Here is a 20,694-nt window from a genome sequence, read left to right on the forward strand (position 1 = left end):
AGAACACAGAAGATGCTTCTAAGTTGATGTTATAGCCAGTTAGAAGCAGTACAATCCAAGATTTATTTATCGATTATTTTTTTCCCCTCTTTAGTGCCTTGGACATGAGGTAGGACCTTAAGATTTTGCACTAGAGGAGGACTAGCAGCTGCGTTGAACGGGAGAATGTGAAAAGTGTTCATATGTAGTAAAAAACTGAGAAATCCGTCCGTTTTCTTCATTTATTATCGAATCGACTTAAAGCCATATCGTTACATTGGCCGCTCTTCTCTCTGAAACAGTTACATTTATCGTCTGAAAAGCTATGTCGCGTGCTGCGGTATGCGGAGAAACTAACCGCACCATAGTAGAACACAGAAGAAGCTTCTAACTTGATGTAATAGCCAGTTAGAAGCAGTACAATCCAAGATTTATTTATCGATTATTGACTTTTTACCCTTCTTTAGTACCTTGGACATGAGCTAGGACCTTACGATTTTGCACCAGAGGAGGACTAGCAGCTGCGTTGAACGGGAGAATGTGAAAAGTGTTCATATGTAGTAAAAAACTGAGAAATCCGTCCGTTTTCTTCATTTATTATCGAATCGACTTAAAGCCATATCGTTACATTGGCCGCTCTTCTCTCTGAAACAGTTACATTTATCGTCTGAAAAGCTATGTCGCGTGCTGCGGTATGCGGAGAAACTAACCGCACCATGGTAGAACACAGAAGAAGCTTCAAACTTGATGTAATAGCCAGTTAGAAGCAGTACACTCCAAGATTTAGATATCTATTATTGACTTTTTACCCTTGTTTAGTGACTTGGGCGTGAGCTAGGACCTTAAGATTTTGCACCACAGGAGGACTAGCAGCTGCGTTGAACGGGAGAATGTGAAAAGTGTTCATATGTAGTAAAAAACTGAGAAATCCGTCCGTTTTCTTCATTTATTATCGAATCGACTTAAAGCCATATCGTTTCATTGTCCGCTATTCTCTCTGAGACGGTTACATTTATCGTCTGCAAAGCTATGTCGCGTGCTGCGGTATGCGGAGAAACTAACCGCACCATAGTAGAACACAGAAGAAGCTTCTAACTTGATGTAATAGCCAGTTAGATGCAGTACAATCCATGATTTATTTATCGATTATTGACTTTTTACCCTTCTTTAGTGCCTTGGACATGAGCTAGGACCTTAGGATTTTGCACCAGAGGAGGACTAGCAGCTGCGTTGAACAGGAGAATGTGAAAAGTGTTCATATGTAGTAAAAACCTGAGAAATCCGTCCGTTTTCTTCATTTATTATCGAATCGACATAAAGCCATATCGTTACATTGGCCGCTTTTCTCTCTGAGACGGTTACATTTATCGTCTGCAAAGCTATGTCGCGTGCTGCGGCATGCGGAGAAACTAACCGCACCATAGTAGAACACAGAAGAAACTTCTAACTTGATGTAATAGCCAGTTAGAAGCAGTAGAATCCAAGATTTATTTATCGATTATTGACTTTTTACCCTTGTTTAGTGCCTTGGACATGAGCTTGGACCTTAAGATGTTGTACCAGAGGAGGACTAGCAGCTGCGTTGAACGGGAGAATGTGAAAAGTGTTCATATGTAGTAAAAACCAGAGAAATCCGTCCGTTTTCTTCATTTATTATCGAATCGACTTAAAGCCATATCGTTACATTGGCCGCTCTTCTCTCTGAAACGGTTACATTTATCGTCTGCAAAGCTATGTCGTGTGCTGCGGTATGCAGAGACACTAAAAGCAAAATAGTAGAACACAGAAGATGCTTCTAAGTTAATGTTATAGCCAGTTAGATGCAGTACAATCCAAGATTTATTTATCGATTATTTTTTTCCCCTCTTTAGTGCCTTGGTCATGAGGTAGGACCTTAAGATTTTGCACCAGAGGAGGACTAGCAGCTGCGTTGAACGGGAGAATGTGAAAAGTGTTCATATGTAGTAAAAAATTGAGAAATCCGTCCGTTTTCTTCATTTATTATCGAATCGAATTAAAGCCATATCGTTACATTGGCCGCTCTTCTCTCTGAAACGGTTACATTTATCGTCTGCAAAATTATGTCGCGTGCTGCGGTATGCAGAGACACTAAAAGCAAAATAGTAGAACTCAGAAGATGCTTCTAAGTTGATGTTATAGCCAGTTAGAAGCAGTACAATCCAAGATTTATTTATCGATTATTGACTTTTAACCCTTCTTTAGTGCCTTGGACATGAGCTAGGACCTTAAGATTTTGCACCACAGGAGGACTAGCAGCTGCGTTGAACGGGAGAATGTGAAAAGTGTTCATATGTAGTAAAAACCTGAGAAATCCGTCCGTTTTCTTCATTTATTATCGAATCGACTTAAAGCCAGATCGTTACATCGGCCGCTCTTCTCTCTGAGACGGTTACATTTATCGTCTGCAAAGCTATTTCGCGTGCTGCGGTATGCGGAGAAACTAACCGCACCATAGTAGAACACAGAAGAAGCTTCTAACTTGATGTAATAGCCAGTTAGAAGCAGTACAATCCAAGATTTAGTTATCGATTATTGACTTTTTACCCTTATTTGGTGCCTTGGACATGAGCTAGGACCTTAAGATTTTGCACCAGAGGAGGACTAGCAGCTGCGTTGAACGGGAGAATGTGAAAAGTGTTCATATGTAGTAAAAACCTGAGAAATCCGTCCGTTTTCTTCATTTATTATCGAATCGACTTAAAGCCATATCGTTACATTGGCCGCTCCTCTCTCTTAGACGGTTACATTTATTGTCTGCAAAGCTATGTCGCGTGCTGCGGTATGCGGTGAAACTAACCGCACCATGGTAGAACACAGAAGATGCTTCTATGTTGATGTTATAGCCAGTTAGAAGCAGTAGAATCCAAGATTTATTTATCGATTATTGACTTTTTACCCTTGTTTAGTGCCTTGGACATGAGCTTGGACCTTAAGATGTTGTACCAGAGGAGGACTAGCAGCTGCGTTGAACGGGAGAATGTGAAAAGTGTTCATATGTAGTAAAAACCAGAGAAATCCGTCCGTTTTCTTCATTTATTATCGAATCGACTTAAAGCCATATCGTTACATTGGCCGCTCTTCTCTCTGAAACGGTTACATTTATCGTCTGCAAAGCTATGTCGTGTGCTGCGGTATGCAGAGACACTAAAAGCAAAATAGTAGAACACAGAAGATGCTTCTAAGTTAATGTTATAGCCAGTTAGATGCAGTACAATCCAAGATTTATTTATCGATTATTTTTTTCCCCTCTTTAGTGCCTTGGTCATGAGGTAGGACCTTAAGATTTTGCACCAGAGGAGGACTAGCAGCTGCGTTGAACGGGAGAATGTGAAAAGTGTTCATATGTAGTAAAAAATTGAGAAATCCGTCCGTTTTCTTCATTTATTATCGAATCGAATTAAAGCCATATCGTTACATTGGCCGCTCTTCTCTCTGAAACGGTTACATTTATCGTCTGCAAAATTATGTCGCGTGCTGCGGTATGCAGAGACACTAAAAGCAAAATAGTAGAACTCAGAAGATGCTTCTAAGTTGATGTTATAGCCAGTTAGAAGCAGTACAATCCAAGATTTATTTATCGATTATTGACTTTTAACCCTTCTTTAGTGCCTTGGACATGAGCTAGGACCTTAAGATTTTGCACCACAGGAGGACTAGCAGCTGCGTTGAACGGGAGAATGTGAAAAGTGTTCATATGTAGTAAAAACCTGAGAAATCCGTCCGTTTTCTTCATTTATTATCGAATCGACTTAAAGCCAGATCGTTACATCGGCCGCTCTTCTCTCTGAGACGGTTACATTTATCGTCTGCAAAGCTATTTCGCGTGCTGCGGTATGCGGAGAAACTAACCGCACCATAGTAGAACACAGAAGAAGCTTCTAACTTGATGTAATAGCCAGTTAGAAGCAGTACAATCCAAGATTTAGTTATCGATTATTGACTTTTTACCCTTATTTGGTGCCTTGGACATGAGCTAGGACCTTAAGATTTTGCACCAGAGGAGGACTAGCAGCTGCGTTGAACGGGAGAATGTGAAAAGTGTTCATATGTAGTAAAAACCTGAGAAATCCGTCCGTTTTCTTCATTTATTATCGAATCGACTTAAAGCCATATCGTTACATTGGCCGCTTTTCTCTCTGAGACGGTTACATTTATCGTCTGCAAAGCTATGTCGCGTGCTGCGGTATGCGGAGAAACTAACCGCACCATAGTAGAACACAGAAGAAGCTTCTAACTTGATGTAATAGCCAGTTAGAAGCAGTACAATCCAAGATTTATTTATCGATTATTGACTTTTTACCCTTCTTTAGTGCCTTGGACATGAGCTAGGACCTTAAGATGTTGTACCAGAGGAGGGTTAGCAGCTGCGTTGAACGGGAGAATGTGAAAAGTGTTCATATGTAGTAAAAAACTGAGAAATCCGTCCGTTTTCTTCATTTATTATCGAATCGACTTAAAGCCATATCGTTACATTGGCCGCTCTTCTCTCTGAAACGGTTACATTTATCGTCTGCCAAGCTACGTCGCGTGCTACAATATGCGGAAACACTAAAAGCAAAATAGTAGAACACAGAAGATGCTTCTAAGTTGATGTTATAGCCAGTTAGAAGCAGTAAAATCCAAGATTTATTCATCGATTATTGACTTTTTACCCTTCTTTAGTGCCTTGGACATGAGCTAGGACCTTAGGATTTTGCACCAGAGGAGGACTAGCAGCTGCGTTGAACAGGAGAATGTGAAAAGTGTTCATATGTAGTAAAAACCTGAGAAATCCGTCCGTTTTCTTCATTTATTATCGAATCGACTTAAAGCCATATCGTTGCATTGGCCGCTCTTCTCTCTGAAACGGTTACATTTATCGTCTGCAAAGCTATGTCGCGTGCTGCGGTATGCGGAGAAACTAACCGCACCATAGTAGAACACAGAAGAAGCTTCTAACTTGATTTAATAGCCAGTTAGAAGCAGTACAATCCATGATTTATTTATCGATTATTGACTTATTACCCTTCTTTAGTGCCTTGGACACTAGCTAGGACCTTAGGATTTTGCACCAGAGGAGGACTAGCAGCTGCGTTGAACAGGAGAATGTGAAAAGTGTTCATATGTAGTAAAAACCTGAGAAATCCGTCCGTTTTCTTCATTTATTATCGAATCGACATAAAGCCATATCGTTACATTGGCCGCTTTTCTCTCTGAGACGGTTACATTTATCGTCTGCAAAGCTATGTCGCGTGCTGCGGCATGCGGAGAAACTAACCGCACCATAGTAGAACACAGAAGAAACTTCTAACTTGATGTAATAGCCAGTTAGAAGCAGTAGAATCCAAGATTTATTTATCGATTATTGACTTTTTACCCTTGTTTAGTGCCTTGGACATGAGCTTGGACCTTAAGATGTTGTACCAGAGGAGGACTAGCAGCTGCGTTGAACGGGAGAATGTGAAAAGTGTTCATATGTAGTAAAAACCAGAGAAATCCGTCCGTTTTCTTCATTTATTATCGAATCGACTTAAAGCCATATCGTTACATTGGCCGCTCTTCTCTCTGAAACGGTTACATTTATCGTCTGCAAAGCTATGTCGTGTGCTGCGGTATGCAGAGACACTAAAAGCAAAATAGTAGAACACAGAAGATGCTTCTAAGTTAATGTTATAGCCAGTTAGATGCAGTACAATCCAAGATTTATTTATCGATTATTTTTTTCCCCTCTTTAGTGCCTTGGTCGTGAGGTAGGACCTTAAGATTTTGCACCAGAGGAGGACTAGCAGCTGCGTTGAACGGGAGAATGTGAAAAGTGTTCATATGTAGTAAAAAATTGAGAAATCCGTCCGTTTTCTTCATTTATTATCGAATCGAATTAAAGCCATATCGTTACATTGGCCGCTCTTCTCTCTGAAACGGTTACATTTATCGTCTGCAAAACTATGTCGCGTGCTGCGGTATGCAGAGACACTAAAAGCAAAATAGTAGAACTCAGAAGATGCTTCTAAGTTGATGTTATAGCCAGTTAGAAGCAGTACAATCCAAGATTTATTTATCGATTATTGACTTTTTACCCTTCTTTAGTGCCTTGGACATGAGCTAGGACCTTAAGATTTTGCACCACAGGAGGACTAGCAGCTGCGTTGAACGGGAGAATGTGAAAAGTGTTCATATGTAGTAAAAACCTGAGAAATCCGTCCGTTTTCTTCATTTATTATCGAATCGACTTAAAGCCAGATCGTTACATCGGCCGCTCTTCTCTCTGAGACGGTTAGATTTATCGTCTGCAAAGCTATTTCGCGTGCTGCGGTATGCGGAGAAACTAACCGCACCATAGTAGAACACAGAAGAAGCTTCTAACTTGATGTAATAGCCAGTTAGAAGCAGTACAATCCAAGATTTAGTTATCGATTATTGACTTTTTACCCTTATTTGGTGCCTTGGACATGAGCTAGGACCTTAAGATTTTGCACCAGAGGAGGACTAGCAGCTGCGTTGAACGGGAGAATGTGAAAAGTGTTCATATGTAGTAAAAACCTGAGAAATCCGTCCGTTTTCATCATTTATTATCGAATCGACTTAAAGCCATATCGTTACATTGGCCGCTTTTCTCTCTGAGACGGTTACATTTATCGTCTCCAAAGCTATGTCGCGTGCTGCGGCATGCGGAGGAACTAACCGCACCATAGTAGAACACAGAAGAAGCTTCTAACTTGATGTAATAGCCAGTTAGAAGCAGTAGAATCCAAGATTTATTTATCGATTATTGACTTTTTACCCTTCTTTAGTGCCTTGGACATGAGCTAGGACCTTAAGATGTTGTACCAGAGGAGGACTAGCAGCTGCGTTGAACGGGAGAATGTGAAAAGTGTTCATATGTAGTAAAAAACTGAGAAATCCGTCCGTTTTCTTCATTTATTATCGAATCGACTTAAAGCCATATCGTTACATTGGCCGCTCTTCTCTCTGAAACGGTTACATTTATCGTCCGCAAAGCTATGTCGCGTGCTACGGTATGCAGAAACACTAAAAGCAAAATAGTAGAACACAGAAGATGCTTCTAAGTTGATGTTATAGCCAGTTAGAAGCAGTACAATCCAAGATTTATTCATCGATTATTGACTTTTTACCCTTCTTTAGTGCCTTGGACATGAGCTAGGACCTTAGGATTTTGCACCATAGGAGGACTAGCAGCTGCGTTGAACAGGAGAATGTGAAAAGTGTTCATATGTAGTAAAAACCTGAGAAATCCGTCCGTTTTCTTCATTTATTATCGAATCGACTAGAAAGCCATATCGTTACATTGGCCGCTCTTCTCTCTGAAACGGTTACATTTATCGTCTGCAAAGCTATGTCGCGTGCTGCGGTATGCGGAGAAACTAACCGCACCATAGTAGAACACAGAAGAAGCTTCTAACTTGATGTAATAGCCAGTTAGAAGCAGTACAATCCATGATTTATTTATCGATTATTGACTTTTTACCCTTCTTTAGTGCCTTGGACATGAGCAAGGACCTTAAGATTTTGCACCAGAGGAGGACTAGCAGCTGCGTTGAACGGGAGAATGTGAAAAGTGTTCATATGTAGTAAAAACCTGAGAAATCCGTCCGTTTTCTTCATTTATTATCGAATCGACTTAAAGCCAGATCGTTACATTGGCCGCTCTTCTCTCTGAAACGGTTACATTTATCGTCTGCAAAGCTATGTCGCGTGCTGCGGTGTGCGGAGAAACTAACCGCACCATAGTAGAACACAGAAGAAGCTTCTAACTTGATGTAATAGCCAGTTAGAAGCAGTACAATCCAAGATTTATTTATCGATTATTGACTTTTTACCCTTCTTTAGTGCCTTGGACATGAGCTAGGACCTTAAGATTTTGCACCAGAGGAGGACTAGCAGCTGCGTTGAACGGGAAAATGTGAAAAGTGTTCATATGTAGTAAAAAACTGAGAAATCTGTCCGTTTTCTTCATTTATTATCGAATCGACTTAAAGCCATATCCGTGCATTGGCCGCTCTTCTCTCTGAAACGGTTACATTTATCGTCTGCAAAGCTATGTCGCGTGCTGCGGTTTGCAGAGACACTAAAAGCAAAATAGTAGAATACAGAAGATGCTTCTAAGTTGATGTTATAGCCAGTTAGAAGCAGTACAATCCAAGATTTATTTATCGATTATTTTTTTCCCCTCTTTAGTGCCTTGGACATGAGGTAGGACCTTAAGATTTTGCACCAGAGGAGGACTAGCAGCTGCGTTGAACGGGAGAATGTGAAAAGTGTTCATATGTAGTAAAAAACTGAGAAATCCGTCCGTTTTCTTCATTTATTATCGATTCGACTTAAAGCCATATCGTTACATTGGCCGCTCTTCTCTCTGAAACGGTTACATTTATCGTCTGCAAAGCTATGTCGCGTGCTGCGGTATGCAGAGACACTAAAAGCAAAATAGTAGAACACAGAAGATGCTTCTAAGTTGATGTTATAGCCAGTTAGAAGCAGTACAATCCAAGATTTATTTATCGATTATTGACTTTTTACCCTTCTTTAGTGCCTTGGACATGAGCTAGGACCTTAAGATTTTGCACCACAGGAGGACTAGCAGCTGCGTTGAACGGGAGAATGTGAAAAGTGTTCATATGTAGTAAAAACCTGAGAAATCCGTCCGTTTTCTTCATTTATTATCGAATCGACTTAAAGCCATATCGTTACATTGGCCGCTCTTCTCTCTGCAACGGTTACATTTATCGTTTGCAAAGCTATGTCGCATGCTGCGGTATGCGAGGAAACTAACCGCCCCATGGTAGAACACAGAAGAAGCTTCTAACTTGATGTAATAGCCAGTTAGAAGCAGTACAATCCAAGATTTATTTACCGATTATTGACTTTTTACCCTTCTTTAGTGCGTTGGACATGAGCTAGGACCTTAAGATTTTGCACCAGAGGAGGACTAGCAGCTGCGTTGAACGGGAGAATGTGAAAAGTGTTCATATGTAGTAAAAACCTGAGAAATCCGTTCGTTTTCTTCATTTATTATCGAATCGACTTAAAGCCAGATGGTTACATTGGCCGTTCTTCTCTCTGAAACGGATACATTTTTCGTCTGCAAAGCTATGTCGCGTGCTGCGGTATGCGGAGAAACTAACCGCACCATAGTAGAACACAGAAGAAGCTTCTAACTTGATGTAATAGCCAGTTAGAAGCAGTACAATCCAAGATTTATTTGTCGATTATTGACTTATTACCCTTCTTTAGTGCCTTGGACATGAGCTAGGACCTTAAGATTTTGCACCAGAGGAGGACTAGCAGCTGCGTTGAACGGGAGAATGTGAAAAGTGTTCATATGTAGTAAAAACCTGAGAAATCCGACCGTTTTCTTCATTTATTATCGAATCGACTTAAAGCCAGATCGTTACATTGGCCGCTCTTCTCTCTGAAACGGTTACATTTATCGTCTGCAAAGCTATGTCGCGTGCTGCGGTATGCGGAGAAAGTAACCGCACCATAGTAGAACACAGAAGAAGCTTCTAACTTGATGTAATAGCCAGTTAGAAGAAGTACAATCCAAGATTTATTTATCGATTATTGACTTTTTACCCTTCTTTAGTGCCTTGGACATGAGCTAGGACCTTAAGATTTTGCACCAGAGGAGGACTAGCAGCTGCGTTGAACGGGAGAATGTGAAAAGTGTTCATATGTAGTAAAAACCTGAGAAATCAGTCCGTTTTCTTCATTTATTATCGAATCGACTTAAAGCGATATCGTTACATTGGCCGCTCTTCTCTCTGCAACGGTTACATTTATCGTCTGCAAAGCTATGTCGCATGCTGCGGTATGCGAGGAAACTAACCGCCCCATAGTAGAACACAGAAGAAGCTTCTAACTTGATGTAATAGCCAGTTAGAAGCAGTACAATCCAAGATTAATTTATCGATTATTGACTTTTTACCCTACTTTAGTGCGTTGACATGAGCTAGGACCTTAAGATTTTGCACCAGAGGAGGACTAGCAGCTGCGTTGAACGGGAGAATGTGAAAAGTGTTCATATGTAGTAAAAACCTGAGAAATCCGTTCGTTTTCTTCATTTATTATCGAATCGACTTAAAGCCAGATGGTTACATTGGCCGTTCTTCTCTCTGAAACGGTTACATTTATCGTCTGCAAAGCTATGTCGCGTGCGGCGGTATGCGGAGAAACTAACCGCACCATAGTAGAACACAGAAGAAGCTTCTAACTTGATGTAATAGCCAGTTAGAAGCAGTACAATCCAAGATTTGTTTGTCGATTATTGACTTTTTACCCTTCTTTAGTGCCTTGGACATGAGCTAGGACCTTAAGATTTTGCACCAGAGGAGGACTAGCAGCTGCGTTGAACGGGAGAATGTGAAAAGTGTTCATATGTAGTAAAAACCTGAGAAATCCGTGCGTTTTCTTCATTTATTATCGAATCGACTTAAAGCCATATCGTTTCATTGGCCGCTCTTCTCTCTGAAACGGTTACATTTATCGTCTGCAAAGCTATGTCACGTGCTGCGGTATGCGGAGAAACTAACCGCACCATAGTAGAACACAGAAGAAGCTTCTAACTTGATGTAATAGCCAGTTCGAAGCAGTACAATCCAAGATTTATTTATCGATTATTGACTTTTTACCCTTCTTTAGTGCCTTGGACATGGGCTAGGACCTTACGATTTTGCACCAGAGGAGGACTAGCAGCTGCGTTAAACGGGAGAATGTGAAAAGTGTTCGTATGTAGTAAAAAACTGAGAAATCCGTCCGTTTTCTTCATTTATTATCGAATCGACTTAAAGCCATATCGTTACATTGGCCGCTCTTCTCTCTGAAACGGTTACATTTATCGTCTGCATAGCTATGTCGCGTGCTGCGGTATGCAGAGACACTAAAAGCAAAATAGTAGAACACTGTAGATGCTTCTAAGTTGATGTTATAGCCAGTTAGAAGCAGTACAATCCAAGATTTATTTATCGATTATTGACTATTTTCCCTTCTTTAGTGCCTTGGACATGAACTAGGACCTTAAGATTTTGTACCAGAGGAGGACTAGCAGCTGCGTTGAACGGGAGAATGTGAAAAGTGTTCATATGTAGTAAAAAACTGAGAAATCCGTCCGTTTTCTTCATTTATTATCGAATCGACTTAAAGCCATATCGTTACATTGGCCGCTCTTCTCTCTGGAACGGTTACATTTATCGTCTGCAAAGCTATGTCGCTTGCTGCGGTATGCAGGGACACTAAAAGCAAAATAGTAGAACACAGAAGATGCTTCTAAGTTGATGTTATAGCCAGTTAGAAGCAGTAGAATCCAAGATTTATTTATCGATTATTCACTTTTTACCCTTCTTTGGTGCCTTGGGCATGAGCTAGGACCCTAAGATTTTGCATGAGAGGAGGACTAGCAGCTGCGTTGCACGGGAGAATGTGAAAAGTGTTCATATGTAGTAAAAATCTGAGAAATCCGTCCGTTGTCGTCATTTGTTATCGAATAAAAATAAAGCCAGATCGACACATTGGCCGCTTTTCTCTCTGAAACGGTTACATTTATCGTCTGCAAAGCTATGTCGCGTGCTGCGGTATGCAGAGACACTAAAAGCAAAATAGTAGAACACAGAAGATGCTTCTAAGTTGATGTTATAGCCAGTAAGAAGCAGTACAATTCAACTTTTAGTTCTCGATTATTCACTTATTACCCTTCTTTAGTGCCTTGGACATGAGCTAGGACCTTAAGATTTTGCACCAGAGGAGGACTAGCAGCTGCGTTGAACGGGAGAATGTGAAAAGTGTTCATATGTAGTAAAAACCTGAGAAATCCGTCCGTTTTCTTCATTTATTATCGAATCGACTTAAAGCCATATCGTTACATTTGCCGCTCTTCTCTCTGAAACGGTTTCATTTATCGTCTGCAAAGCTATGTCGCGTGCTGCGGTATGCGGAGAAACTAACCGCACCATAGTAGAACACAGAAGAAGCTTCTAACTTGATGTAATAGCCAGTTAGAAGCTGTACAATCCAAGATTTATTTATCGATTATTGACTTTTTACCCTTCCTTAGTGCCTTGGACATGAGCTAGGACCTTAAGATTTTGCACCAGAGGAGGACTAGCAGCTGCGTTGAACTGGAGAATGTGAAAAGTGTTCATATGTAGTAATAACCTGAGAAATCCGTCCGTTTTCTTCATTTATTATCGAATCGACTTAAAGCCAGATCGTTACATTGGCCGCTCTTCTCTCTGAAACGGTTACATTTATCGTCTGCAAAGCTATGTCGCGTGCTGCGGTATGCGGAGAAACTAACCGCACCATAGTAGAACACAGAAGAAGCTTCTAACTTGATGTAATAGCCAGTTAGAAGCAGTACAATCCAAGATTTATTTATCGATTATTGACTTTTTACCCTACTTTAGTGCCTTGGACATGAGCTAGGACCTTAAGATTTTGCACCAGAGGAGGACTAGCAGCTGCGTTGAACGGGAGAATGTGAAAAGTGTTCATATGTAGTAAAAACCTGAGAAATCCGTCCGTTTTCTTCATTTATTAGCGAATCGACTTAAAGCCAGATCGTTACATTGGCCGTTCTTCTCTCTGAGACGGTTACATTTATCGTCTACAAAGCTATGTCGCGTGCTGCGGTATGCGGAGAAACTAACCGCACCATAGTAGAACACAGAGGAAGCTTCTAACTTGATGTAATAGCCAGTTAGAAGCAGTACAATCCAAGATTTATTTATCGATTACTGACTTTTTACCTTTCTTTGGTGCCTTGGGCATGAGGTAGGACCCTAAGATTTTGCATGAGAGGAGGACTAGCAGCTGCGTTGAACGGGAGAATGTGAAAAGTGTTCATATGTAGTAAAAACCTGAGAAATCCGTCCGTTTTCTTCATTTATTATCGAATCGACTTAAAGCCAGATCGTTACATTGGCCGCTGTTCTCTCTGAAACGGTTACATTTATCGTCTGCAAAGCTATGTCGCGTGCTGCGGTATGCGGAGAAACTAACCGCACCATAGTAGAACACAGAAGAAGCTTCTAACTTGATGTAATAGCCAGTTAGAAGCAGTACAATCCAAGATTTATTTATCGGTTATTGACTTTTTACCCTTCTTTAGTGCCTTGGACATGAGCTAGAACCTTAAGATTTTGCACCAGAGGAGGACTAGCAGCTGCGTTGAACGGGAGAATGTGAAAAGTGTTCATATGTAGTAAACACCTGAGAAATCCGTCCGTTTTCTTCATTTATTATCGAATCGACTTAAAGCCATATCGTTTCATTGGCCGCTCTTCTCTCTGAAACGGTTACATTTATCGTCTGCAAAGCTATGTCACGTGCTGCGGTATGCGGAGAAACTAACCGCACCATAGTAGAACACAGAAGAAGCTTCTAACTTGATGTAATAGCCAGTTCGAAGCAGTACAATCCAAGATTTATTTATCGATTATTGACTTTTTACCCTTCTTTAGTGCCTTGGACATGGGCTAGGACCTTACGATTTTGCACCAGAGGAGGACTAGCAGCTGCGTTAAACGGGAGAATGTGAAAAGTGTTCGTATGTAGTAAAAAACTGAGAAATCCGTCCGTTTTCTTCATTTATTATCGAATCAACTTAAAGCCATATCGTTACATTGGCCGCTCTTCTCTCTGAAACGGTTACATTTATCGTCTGCATAGCTATGTCGCGTGCTGCGGTATGCAGAGACACTAAAAGCAAAATAGTAGAACACTGTAGATGCTTCTAAGTTGATGTTATAGCCAGTTAGAAGCAGTACAATCCAAGATTTATTTATCGATTATTGACTATTTTCCCTTCTTTAGTGCCTTGGACATGAACTAGGACCTTAAGATTTTGTACCAGAGGAGGACTAGCAGCTGCGTTGAACGGGAGAATGTGAAAAGTGTTCATATGTAGTAAAAAACTGAGAAATCCGTCCGTTTTCTTCATTTATTATCGAATCGACTTAAAGCCATATCGTTACATTGGCCGCTCTTCTCTCTGGAACGGTTACATTTATCGTCTGCAAAGCTATGTCGCTTGCTGCGGTATGCAGGGACACTAAAAGCAAAATAGTAGAACACAGAAGATGCTTCTAAGTTGATGTTATAGCCAGTTAGAAGCAGTAGAATCCAAGATTTATTTATCGATTATTGACTTTTTACCCTTCTTTAGTGCCTTGGACATGAGCTATTACCTTAAGATTTTGCACCAGAGGAGGACTAGCAGCTGCGTTGAACGGGAGAATGTGAAAAGTGTTCATATGTAGTAAAAAACTGAGAAATCCGTCCGTTTTCTTCATTTATTATCGAATCGACTTAAAGCCATATCGTTACATTGGCCGCTCTTCTCTCTGAAACGTTTACATTTATCGTCTGCAAAGCTATGTCGCGTGCTGCGGTATGCGGAGAAACTAACCGCACCATAGTAGAACACAGAAGAAGCTTCTAACTTGATGTAATAGCCAGTTAGAAGCAGTACAATCCAAGATTTATTTAATGAATTATTGACTTTTTATCCTTCTTTAGTGCCTTGGACATGAGGTAGGACCTTAAGATTTTGCACCAGAGGAGGACTAGCAGCTGCGTTGAACGGGAGAATGTGAAAAGTGTTCATATGTAGCAAAAACCTGAGAAATCCGTCCGTTTTCTTCATTTATTAAAGAATCGACTTAAAGCCAGATCGTTACATTGGCCGCTCTTCTCTCTGAAACGGTTACATTTATCGTCTGCAAAGCTATGTCGCGTGCTGCGGTATGCGGAGAAACTAACCGCACCATAGTAGAACACAGAAGAAGCTTCTAACTTGATGTAATAGCCAGTTAGAAGCAGTACAATCCAAGATTTATTTATCGATTATTGACTTTTTACCCTACTTTAGTGCCTTGGACATGAGCTAGGACCTTAAGATTTTGCACCAGAGGAGGACTAGCAGCTGCGTTGAACGGGAGAATGTGAAAAGTGTTCATATGTAGTAAAAACCTGAGAAATCCGTCCGTTTTCTTCATTTATTAGCGAATCGACTTAAAGCCAGATCGTTACATTGGCCGTTCTTCTCTCTGAGACGGTTACATTTATCGTCTACAAAGCTATGTCGCGTGCTGCGGTATGCGGAGAAACTAACCGCACCATAGTAGAACACAGAAGAAGCTTCTAACTTGATGTAATAGCCAGTTAGAAGCAGTACAATCCAAGATTTATTTATCGATTACTGACTTTTTACCTTTCTTTGGTGCCTTGGGCATGAGGTAGGACCCTAAGATTTTGCATGAGAGGAGGACTAGCAGCTGCGTTGAACGGGAGAATGTGAAAAGTGTTCATATGTAGTAAAAACCTGAGAAATCCGTCCGTTTTCTTCATTTATTATCGAATCGACTTAAAGCCAGATCGTTACATTGGCCGCTGTTCTCTCTGAAACGGTTACATTTATCGTCTGCAAAGCTATGTCGCGTGCTGCGGTATGCGGAGAAACTAACCGCACCATAGTAGAACACAGAAGAAGCTTCTAACTTGATGTAATAGCCAGTTAGAAGCAGTACAATCCAAGATTTATTTATCGGTTATTGACTTTTTACCCTTCTTTAGTGCCTTGGACATGAGCTAGAACCTTAAGATTTTGCACCAGAGGAGGACTAGCAGCTGCGTTGAACGGGAGAATGTGAAAAGTGTTCATATGTAGTAAACACCTGAGAAATCCGTCCGTTTTCTTCATTTATTATCGAATCGACTTAAAGCCATATCGTTTCATTGGCCGCTCTTCTCTCTGAAACGGTTACATTTATCGTCTGCAAAGCTATGTCACGTGCTGCGGTATGCGGAGAAACTAACCGCACCATAGTAGAACACAGAAGAAGCTTCTAACTTGATGTAATAGCCAGTTCGAAGCAGTACAATCCAAGATTTATTTATCGATTATTGACTTTTTACCCTTCTTTAGTGCCTTGGACATGGGCTAGGACCTTACGATTTTGCACCAGAGGAGGACTAGCAGCTGCGTTAAACGGGAGAATGTGAAAAGTGTTCGTATGTAGTAAAAAACTGAGAAATCCGTCCGTTTTCTTCATTTATTATCGAATCAACTTAAAGCCATATCGTTACATTGGCCGCTCTTCTCTCTGAAACGGTTACATTTATCGTCTGCATAGCTATGTCGCGTGCTGCGGTATGCAGAGACACTAAAAGCAAAATAGTAGAACACTGTAGATGCTTCTAAGTTGATGTTATAGCCAGTTAGAAGCAGTACAATCCAAGATTTATTTATCGATTATTGACTATTTTCCCTTCTTTAGTGCCTTGGACATGAACTAGGACCTTAAGATTTTGTACCAGAGGAGGACTAGCAGCTGCGTTGAACGGGAGAATGTGAAAAGTGTTCATATGTAGTAAAAAACTGAGAAATCCGTCCGTTTTCTTCATTTATTATCGAATCGACTTAAAGCCATATCGTTACATTGGCCGCTCTTCTCTCTGGAACGGTTACATTTATCGTCTGCAAAGCTATGTCGCTTGCTGCGGTATGCAGGGACACTAAAAGCAAAATAGTAGAACACAGAAGATGCTTCTAAGTTGATGTTATAGCCAGTTAGAAGCAGTAGAATCCAAGATTTATTTATCGATTATTGACTTTTTACCCTTCTTTAGTGCCTTGGACATGAGCTATTACCTTAAGATTTTGCACCAGAGGAGGACTAGCAGCTGCGTTGAACGGGAGAATGTGAAAAGTGTTCATATGTAGTAAAAAACTGAGAAATCCGTCCGTTTTCTTCATTTATTATCGAATCGACTTAAAGCCATATCGTTACATTGGCCGCTCTTCTCTCTGAAACGTTTACATTTATCGTCTGCAAAGCTATGTCGCGTGCTGCGGTATGCGGAGAAACTAACCGCACCATAGTAGAACACAGAAGAAGCTTCTAACTTGATGTAATAGCCAGTTAGAAGCAGTACAATCCAAGATTTATTTAATGAATTATTGACTTTTTATCCTTCTTTAGTGCCTTGGACATGAGGTAGGACCTTAAGATTTTGCACCAGAGGAGGACTAGCAGCTGCGTTGAACGGGAGAATGTGAAAAGTGTTCATATGTAGCAAAAACCTGAGAAATCCGTCCGTTTTCTTCATTTATTAAAGAATCGACTTAAAGCCAGATCGTTACATTGGCCGCTCTTCTCTCTGAAACGGTTACATTTATCGTCTGCAAAGCTATGTCGCGTGCTGCGGTATGCAGAGACACTAAAAGCAAAATAGTAGAACACAGAAGATGCTTCTAAGTTGATGTTATAGCCAGTAAGAAGCAGTACAATTCAACTTTTAGTTCTCGGTTATTCACTTTTTACCCTTCTTTGGTGCCTTGGGCATGAGGTAGGACCCTAAGATTTTGCATGAGAGGAGGACTAGCAGCTGCGTTGCACGGGAGAATGTGAAAAGTGTTCATATATAGTAAAAACCTGAGAAATCCGTCCGTTTTCTTCATTTATTATCGAATCGACTTAAAGCCATATCGTTACATTGGCCGCACTTCTCTCTGAGACGGTTACATTTATCGTCTGCAAAGCTATGTCGCGTGCTGCGGTATGCGGAGAAACTAACCGCACCATAGTAGAACACAGAAGAAGCTTCTAACTTGATGTAATAGCCAGTTAGAAGCAGTACAATCCAAGATTTATTTATCGATTATTGACTTTTTACCCTTCTTTAGTGCCTTGGACATGAGCTAGGACCTTAAGATTTTGCACCAGAGGTGGACTAGCAGCTGCGTTGAACGGGAGAATGTGAAAAGTGTTCATATGTAGTAAAAACCTGAGAAATCCGTCCGTTTTCTTCATTTATTATCGAATCGACTTAGAGCCAGATGGTTACATTGGCCGTTCTTCTCTCTGAGACGGTTACATTTATCGTCTGCAAAGCTATGTCGCATGCTGCGGTATGCAGAGACACTAAAAGCAAAATAGTAGAACACAGAAGATGCTTCTAAGTTGATGTTATAGCCAGTTAGAAGCAGTACAATCCAAGATTTATTTATCGATTATTGACTTTTTACCCTTCTTTAGTGCCTTGGACATGAGCTAGGACCTTAAGATTTTGCACCAGAGGAGGACTAGCAGCTGCGTTGAACGGGAGAATGTGAAAAGTCTTCATATGTAGTAAAAACCTGAGAAATCCGTCCGTTTTCTTCATTTATTATTGAATCGACTTAAAGCCAGATGGTTACATTGGCCGTTCTTCTCTCTGAGACGGTTACATTTATCGTCTGCAAAGCTATGTCGCGTGCTGCGGTATGCGGAGAAACTAACCGCACCATAGTAGAACACAGAAGAAGCTTCTAACTTGATGTAATAGCCAGTTAGAAGCAGTACAATCCAAGATTTAGTTATCGATTATTGACTTTTTACCCTTCTTTAGTGCCTTGGGCATGAGCTAGGACCTTAAGATTTTGCACCAGAGGAGGACTAGCAGCTGCGTTGAACGGGAGAATGTGGAAAGTGTTCATATGTAGTAAAAACCTGAGAAATCCGTCCGTTTTCTTCATTTATTATCGAATCGACTTAAAGCCATATCGTTACATTGGCCGCTCTTCTCTCTGAAACGGTTACATTTATCGTCTGCAAAGCTATGTCGCGTGCTGCGGTATGCGGAGAAACTAACCGCACCATAGTAGAACACAGAAGAAGCTTCTAACTTGATGTAATAGCCAGTTAGAAGCAGTACAATCCAAGATTTAGTTATCGATTATTGACTTTTTACCCTTATTTGGTGCCTTGGACATGAGCTAGGACCTTAAGATTTTGCACCAGAGGTGGACTAGCAGCTGCGTTGAACGGGAGAATGTGAAAAGTGTTCATATGTAGTAAAAACCTGAGAAATCCGTCCGTTTTCTTCATTTATTATCGAATCGACTTAAAGCCAGATCGTTACATTGGCCGCTCTTCTCTCTGAAACGGTTACATTTATCGTCTGCAAAGCTATGTCGCGTGCTGCGGTATGCAGAGACACTAAAAGCAAAATAGTAGAACACAGAAGATGCTTCTAACTTGATGTTATAGCCAGTTAGAAGCAGTACAATCCAAGATTTATTTACCGATTATTGACTTTTTACACTTCTTTAGTGCCTTGGACATGAGCTAGGACCTTAAGATTTTGCACCAGAGGAGGACTAGCAGCTGCGTTGAACGGGAGAATGTGAAAAGTGTTCATATGTAGTAAAAAACTGAGAAATCTGTCCGTTTTCTTCATTTATTATCGAATCGACTTAAAGCCAGATCGTTACATTGGCCGCTCTTCTCTCTGAAACGGTTACATTTATCGTCTGCAAAGTTAAGTCGCGTGCTGCGGTATGCGGAGACACTAAAAGCAAAATAGTAGAACACAGAAGATGCTTCTAAGTTGATGTAATAGCCAGTTAGAAGCAGTACAATCCAGGTTTTACTTATCGATTATCGACTTTTTACCCTTATTTGGTGCCTTGGACATGAGCTAGGACCTTAAGATTTTGCACCAGAGGAGGACTAGCAGCTGCGTTGAACGGGAGAATGTGAAAAGTGTTCATATGTAGTAAAAACCTGAGAAATCCGTCCGTTTTCTTCATTTATTATCGAATCGACATAAAGCAAGATCGTTACATTGGCCGCTCTTCTCTCTGAGACGGTTACATTTATAGTCTGCAAAGCTATGTCGCGTGCTGCGGTATGCGGAGAAACTAACAGCACCATAGTAGAACACAGAAGAAGCTTCTAACTTGATGTAATAGCCAGTTAGAAGCAGTACAATCCATGATTTATTTATCGATTATTGACTTTTTACCCTTCTTTAGTGCCTTGGACATGAGCTAGGACCTTAAGATTTTGCACCAGAGGAGGACTAGCAGCTGCGTTGAACGGGAGAATGTGAAAAGTCTTCATATGTAGTAAAAACCTGAGAAATCCGTCCGTTTTCTTCATTTATTATCGAATCGACTTAAAGCCAGATCGTTACATTGGCCGCTCTTCTCTCTGAGACGGTTACATTTATCGTCTGCAAAGCTATGTCGCGTGCTGCGGTATGCGGAGAAACTAACAGCACCATAGTAGAACACAGAAGAAGCTTCTAACTTGATGTAATAGCCAGTTAGAAGCAGTACAATCCAAGATTTAGTTATCGATTATTGACTTTTTACCCTTATTTGGTGCCTTGGACATGAGCTAGGACCTTAAGATTTTGCACCAGAGGAGGACTAGCAGCTGCGTTGAACGGGAGAATGTGAAAAGTGTTCATATGTAGTAAAAACCTGAGAAATCCTTCCGTTTTCTTCATTTACTATCGAATCGACTTAAAGCCAGATCGTTACATTGGCCGCTCTTCTCTCTGAGACGGTTACATTTATCGTCTGCAAAGCTATGTCGCGTGCTGCGGTATGCGGAGAAACTAACCGCACCATAGTAGAACACAGAAGAAGCTTCTAACTTGATGTAATAGCCAGTTAGAAGCAGTACAATCCAAGATTTATTTATCGATTATTGACGTTTTACCCTTCTTTAGTGCCTTGGACATGAGCTGGGACCTTAAGATTTTGCACCAGAGGAGGACTAGCAGCTGCGTTGAACGGGAGAATGTGAAAAGTGTTCATATGTGGTAAAAACCTGAGAAATCCGTCCGTTTTCTTCAGTTATTATCGAATCGACTTAAAGCCAGATCGTTACATTGGCCGCTCTTCTCTCTGAAACGGTTACATTTATC

Source organism: Schistocerca gregaria, unplaced genomic scaffold (genome assembly GCF_023897955.1).
Source record: "Schistocerca gregaria isolate iqSchGreg1 unplaced genomic scaffold, iqSchGreg1.2 ptg000244l, whole genome shotgun sequence".
Lineage (NCBI taxonomy): Eukaryota > Metazoa > Arthropoda > Insecta > Orthoptera > Acrididae > Schistocerca > Schistocerca gregaria.